Source organism: Plecotus auritus (genome assembly GCF_963455305.1).
Source record: "Plecotus auritus genome assembly, chromosome: X".
Lineage (NCBI taxonomy): Eukaryota > Metazoa > Chordata > Mammalia > Chiroptera > Vespertilionidae > Plecotus > Plecotus auritus.
Genome location: NC_137784.1, coordinates 134,419,377 through 134,436,211, shown reverse-complemented (window position 1 = coordinate 134,436,211; position 16,835 = coordinate 134,419,377).

The window sequence follows — 16,835 nt, the reverse complement described above, 5'->3', positions numbered from 1 at the left end:
GGTGTAATTCCCTCATCCACATTTTATATTTTAGAAAGCCATAGCACAAAAGGCTAAGAAATGTGTCTCTGTCCGTCACACAGCAGGTTAGTCTCAGAGCCCAGGTTCAAATCCAGAAAGCCTGATTCTGGATCCCAAGAACTTAACCACTCTTCTAGGGTTTCTCCACTTGGCTCCAGTTTTGATTTCTGTCATTAATGTTCTAGTTCATGTAATTCTCAGTTAACTTTGGGACCTAATAGCTATTTCACATTCATCAGATGAGGCTTGGTAGAGTCTCCAAAATGCCTGTAATCATTGAGTCAACAACCAGTCAGATAAGCAGGGAAAACAATCTTAGGAGGTTAATGAACAGCAGTAAAGGGAACTAACGGGATTGGGCAAGAGAGAAAACATTAAAAAAAATACTATGATTGCAGAAGAAAGGGCAATAGGAAGCAAAAGTAGACTAAGACCCAGGAAAAGCAGTCAAGGTTCCCAAAACTGTATCAAGTTAAGAATCACAGTACCAGCAAGTCTGTAATATACCTTTGTCCAAGATTTGCACAAAAGATTGAAAGTGGAATAATCCCTGTGGGTTTGGAGGACTGTGTAAGTGTAAACTAGAGGCTAGAAATCCAGGAAGTTCAAATGAGGCTTAGCATTCCAGCTCTTAGGGAGTAAAGGGCAAGGGAGACATGAACATGAATTGCAGAGAAAGGAAGTATTTTATTGTACTTATTTTTTTATGGTAAAATGCACAAAACATGAAATTTATCATTGTAACCATCTTAAAGTGTACAATTCAGTGATATTATGTACAGCCGCAGTCTTGTGCAACTGAAATTACTATCCAGTTGCAGACTTTTTTCATAACCCCAAATGCAAACACCATAATCACTAAGCAGCCAGTCCCCATTCACCTCTGCCCCTAGCCCCTGGAAACCAGAAATCTGCTTTCTGTCTCTAAGGAATTGCTTACTCTGGATATTTCTTATAAATGGAATCTTAATAATGTGACCTTTGTGTCTGTTTTCTTTCACTCAGTGTAATTTATCTACCGCCATCCATGTTGTAGCATGTCTCACTACTTCTTTTTTTTTAGCTGAATAATATTCCAGTTTATAGATATACTATATTTTGTTTATTTACTCATCCATTGGTGGACATTTGGGTTGTTTCTACCTTTGGGTTGTTGTGAATAATGCTGCTTTGTATACTCATGTACAAGTATTTATTTGAACACTTGTTTCCAATTTTTTGGTGTATATCTAGGAGTGGAATTGCTGGATTATATGATAATTCTGTTTAACTTTTTAAGGAATCACCACAATGTTTTTCCTTTTACATTTCCACCAATTTCTCCACATCTTGCTAACACTTGTTATTTTTTATTTATTTTAAAAAATATATATTTTATTGATATTTTACAGAGAGGAAGAGAGAGGGATAGAGAGCTAGAAACATCGATGAGAGAGAAACATCGATCAGATGCCTCCTGCACACCTCCCACTGGGGATGTGCCCGCAACCAAGGTACATGCCCTTGACCAGAATCGAACCCGGGACCCTTCAGTCTGCAGGCCGACGCTCTATCCACTGAGCCAAACTGATTTCGGCATTGTTATTTTTTAAAGCCATAGTCATTCAACTGGACATGAAATGGTATATCATTGTGATTTTGATTTACATTTCTCTAATGACAAATGACATTTATCATTTTTTCATGTGGTTGTTGGCCATTTGTATATCTTCTTTGGAAGAGTGTCTATTCATGTTCTTTGTCCATTTTTGTTGGGCTTTTTGTAGTTGTTGAGTTGTAATAATTTTTAAATATATTCAAGTACTAAACCTTTTGATACATATTATTTGAAAATGTTTACTCCTATTTTGTGGGTTGTCTTTTCATTCTCTTGATAGTGTCTTTTGTTATTTTTTAATTTCTTTATTGATTAAGGTATCACATATGTGTCCTTATCTCCCCATTACCTCTCCATCCCCCCACTCATGCCTTCACTCCCCTGTTGTTTGTGTCCATTGGTTAGGCTTATATGCATGCATACACGTCCTTTGGTTGATCTCTCCCCCTTACCCACTTCTAGGAATATATCCCAAGAAACTAGAAACACCAATTAGAAAGCACATATGCACCCCTATGTTCATAGCAGCACAATTCACCATAGCTAAGATTTGGAAACAGCCTAAGTGCCCATCAACAGATAAGTGGATTTAAAAAGCTGTGATACATCTACACAATGGAATACTACGCTGCAGTAAAACAGAAGGAGTTCTTACCATTTGCAACAGCATGGATGGAACTGGAGAGCATTATGCTAAGCGAAATAAGCCAGTCAGAGAAAGATAAATATCACATGATCGCACTCATTTGTGGGATATAATGAACAAAATAAACTGATGAACAAAAACAGATCCAGAGACAGAGAAACATTGAGCAGACCATCAAACCTTAGAGGGAAGGTAGTATCTTTTGATTAACAAAATATTTTAATTTTGATGAAGTTCAATTTATCTATTTTTGTTACTTTTTATTTTTATTTATTTTATTTTTTAATGTCTCACATGATATTTATTTATTTACTTTTAAATTATTTTCACCCTAACCGGGTGCTCAGTGGATAGAGCGTCTGCCTGCAGACCAAAGGGTCCCAGATTCGATTCTGGTCAAGGGCAGGTACCTTGGTTGCAGGCTCCTCCCCAGCCCATGCCCTGGTTGGGGCATGTGCAATAGGCAACCAATCTATGTGTTTCTCTCACATCGATGTTTCTGTCTTTCCCTCTCTCTTCCACTCTCCCTAAAACTCAATGGAAAAATATCCTTGGGTGAGGATTAACAACAACAACAAAAAATAGACCACATTCCATTTGCTAAGACCTGTAACTTGTCCAGGATCCAGATATGCCCAGAGAATTCCCCACCAAAAAAGCCCGCCTAGAGGCCTTTAAAATTGACTCCCCAGCCCTAGGTACTGGTGCCATTTTGGGGCTCAGCCCATCTGGTTTTCCAGATTACCTAATAAATTTATAATTCTTTACTACTTTTGTCCTCGTGTGTTCCTCCTTTGGCGACGCTAACATTTGGTGCCGAAACCTGGGAGGGTTCCAAGGGGAAGGGGAGCCATTGCCCCATCTTTCGTCACCCAGAGTTTGCTACTCAGAGAGTGGTAGGCAGCGGCAGCTTGTCCTGGACTTACCTCTGAATCCTACTCAGGAGACACCATCACCAGCCTCAATTAGGCCTCCCTCCTGAATCAGCTAAAGAGAACACTGGATTGGGAACCTCTTCTTCTCCATTGTTGACCCTCCATCCCACACCAGCCAATCTTCTCTAGGTGAGTGATGTTCCACAACTTCCCTCTTCTTGAGTCTTCTGTCCACTTACTCTCACTGACTTCTCGAAAGTCCTCTCTTCTCGAAAGTCCTAGTGCTAAGCCAGAAGACTCCTTGGCCATTTGGCCTCAGGTCCTTCTGGAACAGGAACACCCAGTTTCTCATGGTGATTTGTTCAGTGGTGGGGACGCCTATCTTAAACAGTCACCTTTGCACTTATGGTATGTCACTCATGCTTCCTCTCTCATGGGCTCCTTAAAAATCTTGACTGGGGGAAAAACCAAGATGGCAGCATAGGTAAACACCTGAACTTGCTGCCTAGCACAACCACTTCAAAACTACAACTAAAAGACAAAACGGACATCACCCAGAACCACAGGAAGGCTGGCCGAGTGGAAATTCTACAACTAGAAGGAAAGAGAAATGCACACTGAGACTCAGAGGAGCTGCAGAAGTAAAGGCAGAGGTACGGAGGCGTGCGTGCGGAGAGGGCTGGCAACTGAGTACGCGGCTGGCTTTTTCAATCCACAGGGAGACACAAGCTCTCAACTGCTCTGAACTCCAGTTCCGGGCGAGACTCTGGGGACCCAGACTCATTCGGGGAGAAACTGGACTGTCTGGCAGTGGGCAGAACTTGAGGGCGGCTTTCTCTCAGAGGTGCTTGCAGTGATTACCGAGGGACACTGAGACCAGGGGCCTCTTAGGGCAGGGGTGATGGGAAGCCATTGCTGTTTGCTCCACCCTGAGACTCTGCCCCATCCAAGTAAGAAATATTCAAAGTGATGAATAGCAAGAACCTACAACCAAGATTACTCTACCCAGCAAAGCTATCATTCAGAATTGAAGGTCAGATGAAGAGCTTCACAGATAAGAAAAAGCTAAAGGAGTTCATCACTGCCAAACCAGTATTATATGAAATGCTGAAAGGTATTCTTTAAGAAGAGGAGGAAGAAGAAAAAGGTAAAGATAAAAATTATGAACAACAAATACATGTCTATCAACAAGTGAATGAAAAATCTGAGGAACAGAATAAACTGGTGAATATAATAGAATCAGGGGCATAGAAAGGGAGTGGACTGACAATCCTCGGGGGAAAAGGGGTATGGGGGGTGCTGGAAGAGACTGGACAAAAATCATACACCTATGGATCAGGACAGTGGGGGGGGGGGTAACGGCATGGGGTGGGGTGAGAACCGGCTGGAGGGGAGCTATGGGGGGAAAAAAGAGAAACAATTGTAATAATCTGAACAATAAAGATTTAAAAATAAATAAATAAATAAATAAATAAATAAATAAATAAATAAATAAATATCTTGACTGCCTTAGACTCACAGGGGAGATCATGCCCAACCACTTCACTTTATTTTGTAACACTCTTTGGCCACAATATAAACTAGATAATGAGTTTCAATGGCCTGAAAACAGCACTTTCAATTTTAACACATTGGGTGATTTAGATTATTGCTGTCACCGCAATGGAAAATGGTCAGAGATTCCCTACATCTAGGCCTTTTTCACCCTTTGGTCTCGACCCTCTGTCAGTAGTGTTTTACCTATCAGATCCTTCTCCTTCACACAAAACATCATACCCCTAACACTTCTGATTCTGATTCTTCTTTTGACCCAGAAGACCACCGACCTCCACCCTCTTATGTGCCCCCTCTCTCACTGCAGTAGATTCCCAAAACCCAGACCCTCCTAACCAGCAACTACCTTCTCCCCCAGCCCCCGAGAGCCCAAATCCCAAGAACTTGAGCTCTAATACAGCCTTTTCCACACCTAACACTCGCTCTCAGGTCACCAAAGACCGCCTTCCTCAATAGCATTTCTATTCCCGTGCCCATTCTATCCCTGAGGGAGGTAGCAGGAACTGAGGGCATAGTACAAGTCCACATCCCATTCTCTATGCCCGATCTTTCTCAGATTTAGAAAAGATTAGGTTCTTTTTCCACTGACCCAACCACCTTTACTAAGTAACTTGAGTACCTGACCCAGTCCTATGACCTGACCTGGCATTACATTTATGTCCTGCTGTCCTCCTCTCTAACCCCAAAGGAGAAGGAGTGCATTTGGCTAGCAACTCAGGACCATGCCAATGCCCTCCATAGACAGGACGCAGCAGCCAACCCAGTTGGCACTAACATGGCCCCCTGAACTGACCCGAGATGTGACTATCAGGTTAATTCTCCAGGGCACCGCCCCTGTAGCCATATGACTGACTACCTGTCTCATTGCTGGACTCAAAAAGGCTGCCCATAGGGCTTTCAGCTATGACAAACTTAATGAAATCACTCAAGGCCCTGATGAAAACCCAGCTCTCTTCCTCTCCCACCTCACTGAGGCCTTACAGAAATTTACCACCCTAGTCCCCACCTCCCCAGAGGGAACCCTTCTTCTGAACACCCATTTATATCCCAATCAGCCCCCAACATATGCCACAAACTTAAAAAATAGACACAGGTCCACAAATGCCTCAAAAAGACCTCGTTATCCTGGCCTTTAAGGTCTTTAATAATAGAGATGAGGAGACCCAAATCCAAAAACAAAGGTGAGATCAGGCCAAGGCTGAGGACCAGGAGGAGGCCTTTCAGCTCGTAGCCACAGCTCTCACGAACCCTAAACAAAGTGTCGGTCCTCCAACCAAGGGTAAATCAGCGACTAAGCTTCCTCTGGGCCCGTGCTTCAAATGCAACAAGAAAGGACACTGGGCCAAGTCCTGCCTAATCTGAGACCCCCACCTGGGCCCAGCCCAAGGTGCAGAAGGGAAGGCCACTGGAAATCAGACTGTAGTCTAGTCCCTCCAGGTCAGACCTCAGCCAGTCCAGCAAGGCCACCCTCTGGATCCGGTTTGGAGCTCTCAGACCTCCTGGGACTGGCCACTGAAGGCTGAAGCTGCCCAGGCCCTGACAAGGCCCCACAGACTTACATCACCAGGACAGAGCCTTAGGTAACAATTGTAATGGGAGGCAAGCCTATCTCCTTTTTAATTGACACTGGGGCCACTTATTCTGCCCTCCCCAAATTTGCTGGGACCCTCGTCCCCTCCTCAGCCTCTATTATGGGGGTTGACAGACTAGTCTCACAGCCATTAGCCACCTCACTTCTACACTGCATCTTTCTAAATAGCCCCCTTTATCCACTCTTTTCTCATTCTACCTAGGTACCCAACCCGGGCTTACATCTCCTTATAAAGCCCAGTTGTCCCAAACCACAGTCACCTACCTCGGTTTCACTCTCACCCCACAAAGTTGAGCCATTACCTTAGACCATAAATGCCTTATCTCCTCCACAACTGTTCCCTCCTCTAGACAAGAAATAGTCTCCTTTCTTGGACTTGTTGACTACTTTCACTTCTGGGTTCCCAACTTTGTCCTCTCACAAAGCCCCTCTCTGATGCAGTGAAAGGACCTCTCACTAAGCCTTTAGCTCCCAAGGCCAGCATTCTCACGCCCTTTAATGCTCTGAAAACTGCTCTCACCTCAGTGCTTCCCCACACTCCCCCTTCCCAAAGAACAACTTTCTTTACTGCAAAACTGCAAACACTTACTTTACAGTCCTGCTACTATCAGAAGCAGAACGCATCATCACCCAAACCTTAGCATGTTATTTCTAAGGAAAAATGTGGCAGGTTTAAATCCAAGCAGCTGGAAGCCTGTAAACTGCAGTCCTAGAACAGGCTTCAGGGCCTGCTCCGAGCTCACTACCCCCTTTTCTCCAGCCTCATATGCCTATACATAATTTTCCAAAGTCTTTGGTAACTTAAAAGCTTTGTAGCATTTCTGGGTTAAATTATAAACATCTCATTGGCTAAGAGTTATTGAAATTGAGTTATTCTAATGATGGTTATTTCTGAATGGGTACAGAAGTTTTGTGAAAGTTGTAAAAAAGTTGGTCCAGTGAGTCAGGACATGATCACCCCTGACATCCAAAAGGATACCTTCTCTCCCAGTAAGCTAAAGCAACCCCATTCAGGCTCTCTCCTGCTGCTTAAGTCCTTAGATTGGAGCCTAGACTTTATTTCCACTACTCATTCACTGTCCTTGTCATTATCATTGAAAGCCTCAACATATCTTCCTGCTTGGTATTTAGAAACTTCTCTCCCTTTTCTAGCCTTCTTTTTTTTTATTTATTGATTAAGGTATTACATATGTGTCCTTATCCCCCCATTGCACCCCACTCCCCACTCATGCCCTCACCCCCTGTTGTCTGTGTCCATTGGTTAGGCTTATATGCATGCATACAAGTCCTTTGGTTGATCTCTCCCCCTCTCCCCCGTCCTCCCCTACCTTCCCTCTGAGGTTTGATGGTCTGATCAATGCTTCTCTGTCTCTGGATCTGTTTTTGTTCATCAGCTTGTTGTTCATTATTCCACAAATGAGTGAGATCATGTGATTATTTATCTTTCTCTGACTGGCTTATTTCGCTTAGCATAATGCTCTCCAGCTCCATCCATGCTGTTGCAAATGGTAGGAATTCCTTCTTTTTTACCGCAGCATAGTATTCCATTGTGTAAATGTAGCACAGCTTTTTAATCCACTCATCTGCTGATGGGCACTTAGGATGTTTCCAAATCTTAGCTATGGTGAATTGTGCTGCTATGAACATAGGGGTGCATATATCCTTTCTGATTCATGTTTCTAGTTTCTTGGGATATAGTCCTAGAAGTGGGATTACTGGGTCTAGCCTTCTTAAAAGTCATCAAAAGCAAAGGAAAAATTTATAATTTAAATTGTGTGTATGGTCTTCATGTTTGTCTGTATGTTGTATGTGTTTCCTGCCTCTGGATGGCACCACTAGGCTATAATGTTTTAAAATAATATTCTGGGGTGGGGGGAGAATATTCTAGAAATTTCAGCCTTGTTTAGGAAGAAACTTGCAAAGATTCAGAGCTGAATTCAAACAGGAAATTCTCAGGAGTAACAGGTATCTTGCCAGTGACACCAGATAAGCCAAGAGTAATAGTTCCCTATAGAAGACATCTGGCAGTAGTATTCCAGATGTTTGTAATCCACACATTTGGGTGTTTATAAATTGCTTCCAGTGCTCAATACACATTCAATGAACCATGTGCAACGTTTTAAAATCTTGTAGAGTTATATATTTAAAACTCTACATTGAACCTAAAAATACAAAATTTATAATATTTGGCTACAACCCTCCAAACTAATATCTCTTTCCTTCCACCAGACCATTTTTCATAATTCTTGTCATTCTAGTTTTTGCCCCAATAATACTAAAATTTATAACAAAGTTTGTCTCCACCAGGTTATAAGCCCTACTTATACTCAGGAAATACCACCCCTAGACACCATCACAACCTCCTTGTGTGCCCAGGCCTCATTGTCCTTCTGACCAAGAGCAAGGATTTTTGGCTCTGAAAGAAAATGTTGACCCCTTTCAGCAGGAAGCAGCTATGGAAGTGACCCCATGCCTCTTCTTCCCTGAAAGAATTCAGTGCCAAAAATCCTTGAGTGGGGGAATGTCAGAAAAACTCCCCAGAATGTTAGACCCCCAGAGCAAGGATGATGGGCCAGATACAGAAACTCACTAGGGCAGAAAGCTCCAGATGCCTAGCAAGGGCAAAACTAGAAAAACAAGAACCTCGCCCCAGGGTAACCTATCCTACCCTTTCATCTTACTAGTTAGGCACTTAGACCCCTGACATTTTCCTCCTTAAAGATAACATCCATGCCTCAGTTGTATTTCAGCCCAAGGCCCAGAAAAGCAGCAAAACGAGACAAGTGACGCTGTGGCTGCCTCAGGACCAGCTTTTACCTCAACAGGACCACTTTAGAGCCTTCACCAACCAATCTCTCCGGGAAATCATGTTGCTGCCACCCCTTGCTCCAACTATATAGAATCTATACTGCACTCCAGCCAACTACAATCAAAGTCCATCCCCTATGCTCTGAACATCCCCTCTCAGATGGATGGAAGAGATGACCCCTTCCCCTTTCCTATTCCATAAAACAAAAAAGCTAGAATGTTAGGTATCCCTTCCCCTGGGGAATTGACCTTTAGATCATTTCATAATAAGCATTCCCTTTCGGTTAGTCCACATTCCATTTGCTAGGACCAGTAACCTTCCCCTCTGGACTTGCCCAGGACCCAGACTCACCCAGATAACTCCCCACTGAAAAAAGCCCGCCTAGAGTCCTTTAAAATCTCTGACTCCCCATCCCTGGGCAATGGCACCATTTTGGGGCTCATCCCATCTGGTTTTCCAGATGACCTAATAAATTTATAATTCTTTACTACTTTTGGCTTCATGCGTTCCTCCTTTAGCGACCCTAACATTTCACAGCTATTGGAGCTATTAAGCCATTAAACTTTGAGCATCTCTGACACCACCAAAGAAGATTCTACAGTCTATTTGATAATGTTGTCTTGTGTCCTTTTAATACTGTAGGAGTAAGTGAGCTACAGATGCTTATTGCTCTGCTATAGGCATTCTACAAATGGAGGATAATTTAAATCATCTGGTTCTATCCTCCGGTGGGATGCATATTACTGATAAATAATTATTTGATAAATAACAATTATCTACACTAATAAAAGAGAAAGGTGCAAATTGACCATACCTTTGCAACACCCACCAGCCAATCAGGAGCGAGTATGCAAATTAACCCAACAAAGATGGTGGGTTAATTTGCATATGCAGGTGCCCAGCGGCTAGGGCACGGCAGGACACCTGTGTCGTTGCCACCCTAGCTGCTCTGGGCCTCTGGGCAGTGTGGGAAGGTGGAAAGGCAGCTCCGGGCCAGAGCAAAGGCTATGCCAGCAGTCAGGGAAAGGAAGGCCCATTCTTGCACGAATCTTTGTGCATCAGGCCTCTAGTTTATTTAATAAGCATTTTGGATCATAACTAATGGGACAGGGCATGGTGAAAATTAAAAAGAATTATCAAGATGGCCCCCACTTTCAATCTCTAATAGGAAAAATGCAAAAAAAGTATCTAGCTGTACAGCCGTGGGCAAACTATGGCCCGCGGGCCAGATGCGGCCTGTTCAGCTGTTCTATCCGGCCCGCGGAGCCGAAAGAGAGGAGGGTTCTCTTGCTCTCCCCTCTGCTCCTTTACTTTGAATTTATATTAGTTCACACAAACACTCCATCCATGCTTTTGTTCTGGCCCTCCAGTCCAGTTTAAGAACCCATTGTGGCCCTCGAGTCAAAAAGTTTGCCCACCCCTGATTCTACCACATCACAAGTCAAAGTTTGTTAATGGTGTGGGAAATTGTTGGCCTTTGTTTTCTAACTGTGGAGTGCATAAGACTCTCAGTTGTGCTAGCAGAAAGTATACTGTACTGCAGTGTTTCTCAAACTGACCTGATCATAACAATCACCAAACATATTTGTTAAAATAGAACTCCATAGGCTCCACCTAAACCTACTAGACAAGAATATCTAGGCAAGAATAGAAAACTTTGTTTCTAATAACTACCTTATATGATTTCATGATGGGGTAAGTGGGAAAATGGGTGTGGTGGAAAGAGTAAAGGTTTGAGAAAAGTTGTTTTCAACTTCAGCTGAATATGAGAATTATGTAGGGAAAACAAAATTTAAAAATACTGGTTCCTGGAATCCACAACTCATACATATTCTGATTTAATTGGTCTGGGCACTGGTCTGAGCATCTGCATTTTTAAAAAGCCACCTTAGTGGATTTTAATGTGCAATCACATTGATAATAATTTACTTAGAGACAGATTATCTGGGCTTATATTCTAGATCCCTTACTAGTTGTATGGCATTAGCCAAAGTGACATATATTTCTGACCCTCAGTTTCTGCACCTGTAAAATGTCGTTAATAAGACCTGTCTTATAGCGTGAAATGCATTAAAAGAAAAAATGAGACATAAAATGCAAAGTGTATAGAAGAGCATATGTTTCATAAAGATTGCTATTATTCCATATCTTGGCCATACCAAAAAAGAATATTTCTGTGCATATCCAAGATAAAAAAGCAAATCTGTGATGGCAGAGAGAGTGGGATTCCTGACCCAGCTGAAAAAGGTTTAATTAAGTGAACCCAAGTGGTAATCAATTCCAATTTGCCCTTCAGTGGTGGCCCCCATTTGGTATCTTCCTGCCTATCTGCCAGGAGCAGCAGCAGGGAGGCCATCCTAAAGAACATTTTATTCCATTGTGACAGGGAAATGTTTTGATTTTCTACCTCATTGACTTCCTGCAGAGACCTACAAATGTCTCCTCTGAACTCTTCCCCAGCTTCATCTGCTATTAACCCTGGCAGCTGCACCTGGCAGGTGGTACCTTGTAGGGCCTCTTTAAAAAGCTGTGGAAACTTTCAAAGGTTAAAGGTGCAAAAAACATAGAAATGACAAGTGATCTCAGTAGCCTACTTATCACTTTGCAAAGCTAGTAAATAATTTTAAATAGAATTAGTTAACATGTCAATAGAAACATAAACCATTTCACTCTTAAATTTCTACTTATTAATTATGCTTAAGGGACAGAACGTAATAGTGTTATTAATGCTGTATAATTGCCTAATTGCTTTGTTCCTCTATCACCTTATTCTTAACTTTGCAAATAAATCCCTCAGGAAACAGATTCTAACTGCTCTGGAGACCTCGACTCTGTTGGGGGAAAAAAGAAAAACAATTGAGACCTGAAAGAACATGCCAGTTCATAAATATACAATTAGCTAATTTTATTATTGAGTAAAACAAATATCCTAGTTGTGTGCAGATAGCCAGCAAGCGACTATAAATTTTAGTAGATTTCCCTTTCTTTATATATAATTAAAATTTCAGTTGTTATATATCATTCCTCCTTGCAGTGAACAGTCAGCAGGTATTTAACTTATATCAGAAGTTACATTCAGCTTACTTTGATGCCCTAATTTCCATAACTTGTTATCAGGCAAACTCAAACATTTTGTTCTCATAATTATTTATCAGTACCTCCTACGGTTGCCCCTGACAGTGTATCTAGCACATATCATTAATCACATTCTTTTGTATTCCTCAGTAAGGTTAGTAAAGATTAGTTCTCCCACAATTATTCCCCCTGGTAGGTATTTGATACAATTTGCATTACAACAATGATTTCTCTTTAAGGTGTTCTTAATTTATTGTATATCCAAGATATCTAAAGCAACATACCTAACAAAACAATGATTAACATTATGACAGAATGATTTTAAAAGAACATTAGTTTTAGGTGAATAGCTTTGGATATCATACCAGTGATGTATATAGAGTGCATTCTTGACTAGCAACACGCAAAAATTATCTATCATTATTTAACAACTTTATATAATAAGGTGATTAGTTTTAGTAGCTTGTTTCTCTAAGTGCTTTACAATTTGAGAATTATTCTTCATTTCTCATTTTCTTCCAATTGATACCTAACATATAATCAACATGTGGAGCTTGGTAGGTAAAATATATTATTCCTAGACATTAAACCACAAACAGTAGAAATAATATAATCTCCCCAATATAATACACTCATATTCCACCAAGCCCATTATTCATTATTAAGGTTTGCTTTTGAGGTACTCATTGAAGGGTAAATATAGAACTATTATAAGAAACAGTTTAGTTTGTTCCAAATCTTGGGGACAAACTCAGCCAACTGGCCATATCTCTCTCACATTTGTCAATGTCAGAAGTAACATTTGAATTACAATCAATTTAAAACACCTGGCATGACAGGCACTCATCATAGATAATTGTTTCATCTATATATATAAAAGCCTAAGCGACCGGCCAACCTGCTGACTGTTCAACCGAGCTGTGGTGACTTGGCAGCTGCAGTTCTCGGGTGATGCACCAGAACCAGGGAGGAGGGAGCCCGATTCCGGGGTGTGTCACCCAAGAACCACTCTCTCGAATCTGGGACCCCTCGGGGGATGTTGGAGAGCCGGTTTCAGCCCAATCCCCACATCCCAGGCCGAGGGACCCCACCTGTGGATGAATCCGTGCACCAGGCCTCTAAACTGTTTCATATTAGTCTAGGATTTGTATCATTTAGTCAAAAAGTTATATTGGTTCAGTTTTCAACAGTTTTAATCTGATAATGCCAAATTTCACTTCTATAATCTGATTAGACTTTTACACCATACTGATTTTCTCCACAGATAGTAGCACGCCCAATGCCTAGTTGTTGACTACCTAGTTGTTTGGTTATACAGGTGAGGGCTTGTGAAAATTCTTTAGCTATGTTGTGTTGCAACAGGATTTTATACCTGGCTGTCGAATTCCAAATTTCCCCAATTCCATCCTAATTTTGCTTTTACTGCTATATCCTGTATTAGGTTATGATTCCAACCTTTTTTCATTGGAATCACATGTTTCTGCAATTGACCAAAAGCAGTAGGTTTTTTTAAATGTTTTTTTAAATGAATTCAGCTTTTCTCTTTTAAATTTTTCTTTACTTTTTTATTGGCATATAATATTATGTTAATTTAAGGTATACAACATAATTGTTAGGGTCGCTGAAGGAGGAATGTATGGGACCAAAGTGATAAGGGATGGGAGTCAGGTTTTAAAGGATTCTAGGTGGGCTTTTTCGGCCCGGAACTCTCTGAGTGGGTCTGGATCCTGGGAAAGTCAGAGGGGCAAGATAATGGTCTTAGCTCGTGGAATGTGGTCTAAGCAAAGGGAATGTCAGTTGTGAAGTGGTCTAAAGGTCAGTTCCCAGGGGAGGGGGAAGCAATTCAATTATTTGATCAGAATTAGCATTAATAATTCAATATTTGTATGTATTATGTAATGATCACCAAGTTCACATATATCAACATATACAGTTACATTTTGTTTTCTTGTGATAAGCACTTTTAAGATTTAGCAACTTTCAAATATACAATGCAGTGCTGTACATTATATCCCCATTATTTATTTGTTGATATTGTAACTGGAAGTTTGTAGGTTTTGACCCCCTTCAGGCATTTTTGCCCAGTCCAACTCCTGCCTCTGGCAATAACCAATCTGTTCTATGAGTTTGTTTTCTTTTAAGATTCCACATATAAGTGAATCAAATAGTGTTTGTGTTTCTCTGTGTGACTTATTTCCCTTAATATAATGCCCTCAAGGGGCCATTCATATTGCAGCAAATGGCAAGCTTTTGTTTTTTGTGTTTATTTTTGTGGCTGAATAATTAATATTCCATTGTACATCTTCTTTCTCCATTCATCCATTGACAGACACTTAGGTTGTTTTTATATCTTGGCTATTAAAAATAATGCTGCAATGAACATGGGGATGCAGATATCTTTTTGAGTTAGTGTTTTTGTTTTCTTCGGATAAATACCCAGAAGTAGAATTGCTGGATCATATGGTAGTTCTATTTCGAATTATTTTAGGAAACTCCATACTGTTTTCACCATTGAGTTTGATATTAAATAAGGGCTTGTCTTAGGTAGCCTTTATTACATTAAGGTATGTTCCTTCTATACCAAATTTGTTGAGAGTTTTTATCATGACTGCAGGTTTAATTTTGTCAGCTGCTTTTTCATGGTGTTAATGTAATGTATCACATTGATTGATTAGCTGATGTTGTGCCATCCTTGCATCACTGGAATAAGTCTCATGGATCATAGTGTATGATCATTTATTTATTTATTTATTTATTTCCTTATTACAGATGTCCCCCATTTTAGTCCTTTTAATATACTGTTGACATTAGGCATGTTACTATTTTGTTGAGAATTTTTTGCATCTATTTTCATTGGGGATATTGGCCTGTTATTTTCTTTTCTTGAGGTGTCCATGCCTGAGTTTGGTAATGCTGACCTCGTAAAATGAGTTTGGAAGTGTTTCTTCCTTTTCTATTTTTTTTTTAGAATAGTTTGAAAATAATTGGCATTCGTTTTTCTTTGAATGTTGGGTAGAATTTACCTGTGAAGCCATCTAGTCCTGATCTCTTTTTTTTATGGGGAGGCTTTTGATTACTGATTCAAACTCTTTACTAGTAATTGGTCTGTTCAGATTTTATATTTCTTAATGATTCACCTTTGGAATTTTGTATGTTTCTATGCTTTTATCCATTTCTTCCAAGATTTCCAAATTGTTTTGTGAAAAATTGTTGATAGTAGTCTCTTTTTTTAAATTTAATTCTTTATTGTTGAAAGTATTACATATGTCCCCCTTTCCCCCCACCCAGTGACCTCTCCCTGGCCTGCTCTCACTCCCCAGCACATGCCCTCACCCCCCCCCTAGTGTCTGTGTCCATTGGTTATGCTTATATGCATGCATACAAATCCTTTGGTTGATCTCTTACCGCCCCCCCCCTCCGCCTCTCCTGCCTTCCCTCTGAGTTTTGAAGGTCTGTTCAATGCTTCTTTGTCTCTGGATCTATTTTTGTTCATCAGTTTACATTGTTCATGGTAGCAGTCTCTCATGATCCTTTGTATTTCTGTGGTATCAGTTGTAATATCTCTTTCATTCCTGATTTTATTCATACTTGTATGAGCCTTCTTTCCTTTCCTTTCCTTTCCTTTCCTTTCCTTTCCTTTCCTTTCCTTTCCTTTCCTTTCCTTTCCTTTCCTTTCCTTTCCTTTTGTTGTTTCCTTATTTCTAGTAGTCCAGCTAAAGTTTTGTTAATTTTCTTTATCTTTTCAATAAGCAGCTCTTAGTTTCAGTGATCTTTTCCATTGTCTTTTTAGTTTATATTTATTTCTACTCTTTTTTCCCTCTAGTACTACTTTTGCTCTAATTTTACTCTTTTCTAGTTCCTTTGGTGTAAACTTAGGTTGTTTAGTTGAGCTTTTTATTGTTTCTCAATATAGGCATTTATTGCTATACATTTCTCTCTTAGTACTGTTTTTGCTCTATCCCATAAATTTTGATATGTTGCATTTCCAATTTTATTTATCTCAAGATATTTTTTTGCATTCCCTTTTTATTTCTTTATTGACCCATTGGTTGTTTAGTAGAATGCTGTTTAATACTTACGTATTTGTGAATTTTCTAGTTTTCTTGTTCTTTATTTCTAGTTTCGTATCACTGTGGTCAGAAAACATGCTTGATATGATTTCAGCCTTCATAAATGATTAAGACTTCTTTTGTGGCCAAACATATGATTTATCCTATGGAATATTAGCTGTGCAGTGAGAAAAACGTGTGTTCTGCTGTGTTTGGATGGTATGTTCTGTATGTGTCTGTTAAGTCCATCTGGTCTAACATGTCATTAAGGCTGCTGTTTCCTTATTGATTTTCTGTCTGGATGATGTATATGTTGATATAAGTTGGGTATTAAAATATCCTGCTAATATTATATTGCTGTCTATTTTACCCTTATGGTCTGTTTTAATTGCTTTGTATATTTAGGTGTCCCTATGTCGGGTGCATAAACATTTACAAATATTATATCCTCTTGTTGGATTGAACCCTTTATCATTATGTAATGCTCTCTGAGTGTCTTATTACATTCTTTGTTTTAAAGTCTGTTTTGTCGGATATAATTATAGATACCCCAGCTTTCTTTGGTTTTCATTTTAATGAAATATCTTTTTTGATCCATTTGCTTTCTGTCCATGTGTA